This window comes from Leptidea sinapis, chromosome 2, assembly GCF_905404315.1.
Source record: "Leptidea sinapis chromosome 2, ilLepSina1.1, whole genome shotgun sequence".
NCBI classification, from domain to species: Eukaryota; Metazoa; Arthropoda; class Insecta; order Lepidoptera; family Pieridae; genus Leptidea; species Leptidea sinapis.
In genome coordinates this window covers 13542164-13552577 of record NC_066266.1, presented here as the reverse complement: position 1 = coordinate 13552577, position 10414 = coordinate 13542164, and the positions used below count along the sequence as shown (strand labels likewise).

General features: G+C 32.5%; 1 protein-coding gene across 1 annotated transcript in view; it reads left to right on the top strand.

Annotated features, from left to right (window-relative positions):
* The first annotated feature begins 630 nt into the window (after nucleotides 1-630).
* Nucleotides 631-10414, top strand: part of LOC126977481 (aryl hydrocarbon receptor) — a 68062-nt gene continuing 58278 nt past the window's right edge. The window contains exon 1 of the mRNA XM_050826326.1: nucleotides 631-748. The gene's annotated coding sequence lies outside the window, so the exon portion shown is untranslated. The remainder of the gene's footprint in view (nucleotides 749-10414) is intronic.

Below are 10414 nucleotides of genomic sequence, written 5' to 3'. Positions count from 1 at the left end.
TATTATAAGTAAGCATTCTGATCCCAACATATCTTCTTTATATTTTTTTCATATATCATTAAATTTCCTTACTCTAAATGTTGGTCCTTCGAGCCGGATCATCAAGACCCTAAACACCCTAAAGTAACATTTATTTGCACGAAAATAATTGATGACACTTGGTGGACCGCTGGTAGACTGTCAGTGTCTAATTAAACGATAACAGTTACTAGGTAAATTTAATATGTTCAAGAGAATTTCGACCTTTTTATTACAACTGTAGAAAAATGACATTAAGGTGAGTCACGATTCAATTTTGTCGATAGGCTGGCAACGCTCCTGTGATTCCTCTGGTGTTGCAAGAGATTGTGGGCGGCGGTGATCACTTAACAACAGGTGACCCGTACGCTCGTTTGTCCTCCTATTCCATAAAAAAAAATGTACAGTTTTCAATTTGTTAGGATTTTATTATTTGTATAGATTCCCAGCGGGCAGTCAGTGAGCAACGAATACCACTCTATAGTTAAACCCTCATAATATAAAATTGTTTCTTTTATAAACTGGTACATTTGTTTCAGCATTAAACCACCGACAAAAGACGGCGTGACGAAGAGCAATCCAAGCAAGAGACATCGGGAGCGTCTCAACGCCGAACTGGACACTCTGGCGTCACTTCTTCCCTTCGAGCAGAACATACTCAGCAAGCTTGATCGGCTGTCCATCCTGCGGCTGTCGGTCAGCTATCTGAGGACCAAGAGCTACTTCCAAGGTCAGTTGAACAACAGTGGGTTCAAATTCCACTTCTGACTTATAATAAAACACTTCTTCGATCCACTTCAATAGTAGGTCTCAAAAACAAATTTAGACCGTGGACAACGCATGAGCCAAGCGTAGCGTGCCGCGGCAGCGGCTTGCGAGAGTCTCTACCGCATCGGCTCTTGTACTATTTCAACAATAATTTTACATGGAAAATTGTAAGTATACACGCACCAATGTTAACTATTATTTTTTTGCAAATGCGAATGAAAATAAAATTGATCAAACAGAACGCTCGACGTGTCACTATGCTAACTTCATTTGTAATATAACTAGATTTACTATAACTTTAGTGTACCCGTGACATTACAATGATACTAAAAACACAACAGGGCGTTAAATTGTAAAAAATTCTGTCGATAATCTAACGTTTAATTATAATATTCCTAGTGAAATTATAATACCACTGCTTAGACAATATACCTACGACATATGCAAAGCACAAAGACGGCATTGGAAATGTATTCTCCGTAAATATATTGTTGGAAAGGTTGATGAAATAAACTTAAAATTATCGGGTTTCTAGGTGGTTAGGATCTAATGCTATTCAGGTTCAAATATTTCCCATACAGTTACATTGAAAATTAGAATTGTTCAATAGAACATGCGAACAATGGCCATTTTGAACAAATCAGCATTTTTTCTAACTACCATTGGATATACTTAACCAGGCATGCATACACACTCGTCGTCACTAGAAATTTTTAATATTTCTAAAATAACTTCTCGTTTCATATAAGCTACAATAGACGTAATTTAATATTTAAATTAATTATAGCAATTAATCTAAAATCAAGTAGACCTCAATTACAATGAACGTAATTAAAACCACGCTAAATCATTAAATCACTTAGAACAAAACGAAACTCGATGTTAGAATCGCATTCCGATGTATTCGATTACTTATAAATGTGTAGCGGAGCAAGTATTTAACGCTGTCAAGCAATTTTATGATGCGCCGTACGTATTAATAATAATCGAGACCGGACTCGATTCTCGCGAAAGTAATCGATACAGGAGCTCGCAGATGATTCGATTTCGTTATCGCCTCATCTTCCTATATATCAGGAGCGAGTAATACTGTTGGTTTAGACATTTGATTTTAAATCTCTCTGCGTCAGTTCTTTATTGAAAATACTAGAAAATACTTGTTATTGGACATTGACGTACAATAAACAACTAGACTCAAAATCACGCTCAGCAAAGCTCAATTAGGCAGAGTTTTTGTGCAGTTGTGTTTGACCGCGCTTTGAATACTACGCCACGCAATTACAAATTCTTCAGTGAACTTTTTACAAAACCTAAAAATTTCGTACCACAATCAATGAATATAACTTAACTCAGCACGATTCAGACGGCAATAATAATAATTTTGTGCGATGGACAGTGCAACATATCATCAAATAGGGTCAACTACTAGACCACGTCCGGAGTTCGGTTCTACCAAATCGGATCATGTGCTTAGGTTATAAAGTGTTAAAAAGACAGACGGAAAGTTGAGTCTTAGTCACAAAGCTCTCGTTTATTACCATTTGCGTTCCTTACCCTAAAAACAATACATTGAAATTGTTAATTACAAGTGCTGAGCCAGCAAACCTTTTTTTGCAATACAATAAGCAGGCGCGGTGTACTTAATTTTTTCAACATAGTCATATGTAATGAATAGTTATTGACTGAATTATTTGTATTGCGAATATATAGGTATTATTAAGTCAAACAAAATATTACCTATATTTTACGTAATCACGGTTAAGTAATCACCAACATATCATATACTAAAACATTCTCCGAAACACGCTGCATCTAATGGTATAAGTATGCTTTCGATCGGTTTAGTAGTTTTCGCAGTATAACCGAAGGAAAAAACTCTATTAACATCTTAATATATATAAATGACGTGTCACGTAGCTTGTCCGCGATGGATGCCTAAACTATGAACAGATTTTAATATGGAATAATTCAAGGAGTGCAGTTTAGTCCAACTTGAGAGATAGGATAATTTTTATTTCGATATGAGACCCTTAATTGTATTTTTTTAAATATTTGTGGTGTATGGACATATTTTGTATGAGAGAATTTATTGACACATGTTTGACAGTTCTGCTGGGAAACAATTCCATTAAAACAACAGGGAGCATATTTTAAGAAATAATTCTTGATGCTATCTAATATTATTGAAAAATTCATTAAAAACAGTATTTTATTTATTATGTACAGAACAACGTCTGTCGTATCAGCTAGTAGATTATATATGAAGGATAGAGTTAGAAAGACAAATGACAGTACATTCTAGTATTTAAAACTAAAGCCTTAACAGAAACAGTTAATAAAATATATCGTTAGAACTGATCCAACAATCATAAGATTAATATAAAAAGTAAATCAGTAATTGTTATTTTGTTCTTCGAGCTACTTTGCATAGCGAGTACTGCGTATATCAAAAAATGAATTACGAGTTACGTTTCATAATTTTATACTGAACGAATTTCGAATATAAAAACCTGTGGGGGGTGATTGGTTAAGTTCGGCCGATGATGTGTGTAACTTAGTGCTTAATCAGTACACTTGTGTACAAAAGTGTTTCACTTTTAATTATAATTTTCTGTAATGCATGAATAGCTCTTTAACAGAATCAAATATTTGTATCATAAAATTATAAACGATATTAACAGAGAAACAAGTACTTTAATACTAGTTTAAATTGTTTAAGTTGTTGAGACTGCCGGTAGAAGTGAAAACTTAAAACGTGTAGTATTAAAATTTCATAATGTTTATAAACAATTAAATTATTAATTTAAATTTATTTTTAACTATCATTTTCAATAATATATAAATCAAACAAAAACAACGCACGGTATATCCCCGCCGTGACAGCAGTGTCAACTTGACTTACGTCGTTTACTCGTAAAGTACATCATCCAGCTTTATAGTATGGAGTCAACCACACGCAAAATATACTCTAGCCTTAGAAAGGATACAGCGTAAATTTGCACCCAAATTGTGTAAAAAATCCACACCCTGTACCCGTCTTTATTTGTATCGGGTATGGTAGGGTTATACACTTTGCAACAAGGAGGACCTGGGCTATTCTGGTTCACTATTACCTATAACTCCGAAACAAAGTTGATAACTCTGATACCCTGTGCAGATGTGCATTACATGTGAGGTATAGGAGTGTCCGTTCGTGCAGGCGTCTGCCCTTTTTTCATAAAGCAACAACGCGGACTATTTCAAAATTTCAATTCACCAAACCTAGCGGGCTCTTAAGGCCTTGCTTTACTCAATGGCCTTATTGCTCAGCATCAACAATTATATGTTTTAGGGTTAATTAATATGAATTGAATAATCTTAGTTTATCCAACGTATGCGATTTGGCGTTGCTGTAAGCATACCGAGGATATTATTTTAATCAATTAATCATTGAATCTCCATTGAACTTTTCACTAAATCCATTGAATTTCTCTTATAACTTATACACAGCACTAATGGTGTACAATAGGAATTAGTACTTAATTCATTATTTTTATTTTTCTAATTCATTTTAGCATTAGTTTTTTTAGTTTAGTGACGTTGTGAATACGTTTAATTTAGATATGTAAACAGTAACAATTATTAATGTTTATCTAATCCGTATATGTTAAAATTATGCATCTAGTTGATAAGCCTTAATAAATAAATACGTCAGCTATATAGCTACAGGTAAGTTTTCACTTCAAAATAATGTTGTAGGCTGAATCGTTTTCTTGTATTTTATTTACTTTATTCATATTTATAATATGATCAAAACGATTATATACTATTTCTTTCAACAAAATTCTTTTAATTCAGTCTATTATAAAGATGCATACATTGCTCTTTATGAAACCAAATTAGGACAAAATAAAAAAAGTCTTTGTCTTTTCCGTTTGCAGTAGGATAGATAGATAATTTAATAAATAATAATCTGAGGTCACTAAAACGGCGGCCTGTCCCTCTCTCAAAGTGTGAGCAATATATATTTTTTAACTTACTCTTACTAGTAAGTTGAAGTCAAAATTTGCGCGCCTTTCATGTGTAAAAATTTGAAGCTGTTAATATTGATTTGAAACACTGGCAAGGAGTACTTGCCACTTCTCAGTAAATCTTAACTTATAGAAAAATTATCTTGTTTTCTTGCATTGCGAATTTTTAAGGAAGTACAACTATTATTATTAACATTAAAACTATAAAGAGCAAATGAATTAAAACACAAATTTAATAATATGCAGGTATATTATTGTTGCTTACAGCATTCACGTGGACGTAGTCACAGGTAGCACTTAGTCATTTATATAAAAAGTTGTAAGATTTTAAAGTCATTTTCTTCTAAAATTAAAAAGACACTTAGTACGAGTATTTTCATTGAATAACGCCAGTGTTCCACATGTTAATAAAACACTTCTTAAAGGATTTAAGTGCGTGTAAACATATCTGTGTTTTTACATTAATTTTTGCGTAAAAGTTACATTTATAACAGTTTTAATCCTTTAAAAAGTGTTTTATTTAAAAACACACACATTTATATATATATTTTTAATTTGCACTTTCGTTTGCGACTGTACTATTAAAAATATCGATAATTCTAATTAAATCGATTGTTGAAGCATCGATTACAAGTTGGAGCGCAGCCGTAAAGATTTCGCCGCGCGCGTCTCAGCGGGGCGCGCGATAGTTTTATAAAATATATTTAAATCAAGTATCAAGTGCGGCCGGTAGTGTTACCATTCTTCTCGGAATGTACCGTTTGTTCACAATAACGAGTTACTCATCATTTCGGTAGCTCGCGAAATGTTTATTGTTTGAGGAAGTCTTAAATTATTTACGAAACATCAGCTCTGATTTTTTTTTATATATTTATCTGTGTTTGTTTTATTAACATTGAAAGGAGGGGTTTTATTAACTTAAAACATGCACGTTCATGATTATTACCTACTCAAATTCAAATATTTTTATTCAAAATAGAATATGATATCACTTATTCAAAGTCAAAAACTAGCAATCATTCGAAAAAGTATGCCTCAGACCTGAGAAGAACGGGTGCAAGAAACTCAGCAGGCTTGTTTTTCTTAAAAAAAAAAATGGGTACAATATCATATCGTACAACAAAATTTATTATATATTAGCCTAACGGCGATCGCTACATGTATCCTCCAAGTGTTAATAACCCACAATAAAAACCGCATTTACAGACATAAGATTTTATCAAAATTGATACAGCAATTTTTGTATCATGTGATTATTACAATAATTGCTCTTATCAAAAATATATAAAGCCAAAGGTGAGATTTACAACAACTTTCATTAGGAGGAGAACTTAAAGAAATGATTAAATTAAACGTTGCTTCTAAATATATAGATATAAATGTATGTATGTATGTATGTATATTAATGAATTTTCTAGTACTAAAGCATCCATAATAATAATACCAGGAACGAATCGTATCTGGATATATTTACTACTCGTCTAAGTAGAGTTAATATTTTGTTGTACGATGTATGTGTTTCTGGAATAGAATTCCAGAATATGTATTCAAAATAGGATATGAATTCTCTTATTGTAACTCAAAAAGTACTACGGAAATGAATGTCTCAAACATGAGAAGAACGGGTGCAAGAAACCCAGCGGACTTCTTCTTTTATAAAATTTCAAATTTATAATTCAAATAGCCTGACGGCTCTATCTGTGGTATCTTTAAGAAAGTCATTTATGTTATAGTAACCTTTACCACACAAACATCTTTTAACAATTATTTTCAATTTCGTAATACATTTGATTTGCATATTTTCTGGGAGCATTTTGTAAAAGCATATACGCCCCTCAAAATACTAACTATTAAATATTATGTCTAAGTCTGTGTGTGTGAAGGTCTAATTTTTAAAGGATAATTATAAGATATATTATATAATAAATGAATTTATCTATTCTGGTCATAAGTATGGTTACAAATAAGAATACAGTTATTTTTTATGACGTAATGTAATCTTCATAAAATTATATGTATTTTTATTGAGACCTCAGCAATAAACAAAAGAGAATTATATTCGAAATGACTCAGTTTTTGTGGTAGAGTCATAGTTTTTTGTCGATTGTTGCATGGCTCCAGAGTAGTACTTTGGATGCAATTTTTTCGCAGTTCCACCTGCTAGTATGAATGAATGAATGATAATTCTTTATTACACTAAAGATAATGTTACAATTTGTTCATAAATTCAAGGTATTACAATTAGGCAACCTTATCGCTACTCAGCAATCTCTTCCAGGTAACCTAAGGGTGATTTTATTGCGACATAGGCAATAAATTAACGTACATATATTATATTAAATATACTTACATAATATATAAGCACACATACATATATATTATAATGCATCCGTACCATACAAAAAAGCGCTCCTGTGATTCCTCTGGTGTTGAGAGAGAATATGGGCGCCGGTGATCACTTAACACCGGGTGACCCGTACGCTCGTTTGTCCTCCTTTTCCATAAAAAATTATATACGAGTATACATACAACTTACATTTATACTGGTACGAGTATAATATATATACGCACAAAAGTGGAGAAAAAATAGGGTTTAATCAACTACAAAAATAGTAAGGTTAAGTATATTATAATAGTTATACTTTACACTCTTACTAAATGCCTTGTTGCAAGAAATAGTTTTAGTTGTAGCAGGTAGTAAAAAGAAGTAGTCCTCCACAGTACGGTTTTCAAGGAGCTTTCTTCTTCGTACTACAAAGCTGTGGAATGAGCTTCCTTGTGCGGTGTTTCCGGGACGATACGACATAGGTACCTTCAAAATGGCGGCGGTGATCACTTAATACCAGGTGACCCGTATGCTCGTTTGTCCTCCTTTTCCATAAAAAAAAGTGGTAGAAAGTTAATAGTAGTAAATAGTAGTCAAAGGTTGAACACGACTAATATATTAAATACAGTTCGTAACAAAATATCTTTTATATATATTACAGCTATTGTAAAATACTCTTATTGACATAAAAGAGTGGCCGTTGAGTTCAGTATGTTCTTCTCAAGAGCTCTACTTTTTCCGAACATATGCTAGATTCAGTAATTAAAAGAAATATTTATAGTGACGATTCAAAAGCGCTTAGTGTAAGCCTAATTGAATAAATAGATAGGTCCATGTAGTAGCATTAATGTGGTTAAATACAATATTTAATTATTGGACGTATTGTACACAAAAATGGTAATTTCTATTACATTAAAAATTTAACACTTCAGAACTATTACAATTATTTAACATTAAAAAGCTTAAATCGCAAAAAAATCAACTATCATCCATAATTTCGACGACTGTCTTACGAATTTTCAATCAAGTCACGGGTCCTGACGCGAGTTTAACATTTCATATTTTTTAAGTTTTCACTTCAAAAGGTATTTTTACTCTATAAGTTCTTAAATTTGTTGTTACAATGATGTTTTTACACTAAGGGAGACTTCTACAATCACTTTTGAATAAATGTAATAAATAAATAAAGAAATGATTTATCGCCATTACAGAACATTACAGAAATGAAATAGATAACTGAGTGAAGATGCAATAGGCCAAAAGAAGAACCCTCAGCTTCACCTGATATGGGATCATATTGTATTCATGTTTCCATGCAGCGCTGTTGTTCGATCCATTTCCATCACCTCGTCCCTAAAAGGCATTGAGTTGGAGCTGATGTATTATGGCTACTCCATATATACTAACTACTATATGAATTTGTCCTGTAATAATAATAGTAATTAATTTAGTCCTATCGCCTAGGGCATAAAGAGAATAGGGAAGTCCCAGGCCCGATGGTGTCGTAAGAGGCGAATTAGGGCTTTTATCAGTGGGAGGCTTCGTTGCACTATACCGGCTAGATTATGGGTACCACAACGGCGCCTTTTTCTGCCGTGAAGCAGTAATGTGTAAACATTACTGTGTTCCGGTCTGAAGGGCGTCGTAGCTAGTGAAATTACTGGGACAAATGAGACATAACATCTTATATCTCAAGGTAACGAGCGCGAATGTAGTGACACTCAGAATTTTTGGGTCTTTCGAGAATCCTCGGCACTTATTTCGGCACAGCATTGTAATGGACAGGGCGTATTACAAATTGTTACAAAATAATTTAAAATAAGTATGGTCACTCTTTTCAAGTGTATGTGTATGTAGTAGATCTTCGATGTTCGTTACAACTAAAATTATAATCATAATCTAAGCCATATTCGCATAACAATCGTAAGCATATTGAAGTTACATTATAGCTTGTAAACTTATACACAGCCTGTGCTTGGCCCGGCGTGGCACGACCGGAAGTGAGCTATCGATCGATGCTAATTCAATGCTTCACGAGCGATTTATAGAAGGCCCTATTCTTCATGAACATTTCTCTTTTATTCATAATTTTTTGTTTATATAGCCGTCTTTAAATTGAACGTTAAAGTAAGCAATAATGGTTATTCAATAAATTTCGACTTCTTTATTGGTAAGCGTTTTAAAACGAATTTTTACAATTTTAATGCATCGCGACTTTTGAATGTTTGTATAAAAATGATATTTACCAGTTGGCTTATGTTTTATTTTATTCTAGCTTATCCCAACAGTAGTTAGTTAAAGTAATATTGCGGAAATTTAAAATAAGCTTACATATTAAGTATATATTTTGTCAGTTATAAAAGCGGACTAAGTGCAACGCTACCTAGTGGTGAATAAGGAAAACGTGGATACAAGTATACAAACGGTCGCGATGAAAATCTAATATATTTTAAGGTGAATAAAAAATTATGTTTGATTTTGCCTATTCCTAAATTACCTTCTCACAAGTACAAGCAAAAAAATAGTAGTTTCATCGCAATCCGATGGAAATAATACCTATAGAAACTATATATTGAATTCTTGTTCTGTTATTTTTTCTATAAAGTTATAACCTATAATTTTCGTATCACACATACATTTGAATCTCATAATTTTACAAAATTCATGAGAATTACTAAAAATCGTTTGTGTGGTAAAGGTTACTATAGCATAAATGACTTTCTTAATGATACCACAGATTGGGAATGGAGCGTCCACCCTCAGGCTATTAAATAATTTTGAATAAAAATATTTAATTCAACATTTGAATACTCTTTTATTTAAAAAAGTTTAACAGCAAGCATCCTATCTTGTTAAATTCATCTTAACGAAATAATTCAAATATTTTTATAAGTTTCGCTTCCAGATTAATCGTAGTTCCGTGTTTTAAAAATGCTGAATTACTAATAATAATAACTTAAGCACCCCCATAATTAAATCAGAATTATATCGGAACACACCATCAGAACCAGTCGGGTATACAGTCCACGTTTGATGAATTACCCTTATCTACGATTATTGTTTCTAAACCACTCATGAAGGAAAATTACTAATTTGTCACATTGAATGTTTCGTAGGACGAAAAGTGCTTTTAACGTTTTTTAATCCGGTGCTATTGTGACGGTGAGTTGTTTAGAGGTTAAGTTGTTTGGAGCAAAATTACACTTACATGTATTATGATAGAGTATGAATTTATTTAAATAAAAAAACTTAGCAAGGAATATAAACGCGTGTGTGTACTGCTTGGTAAATA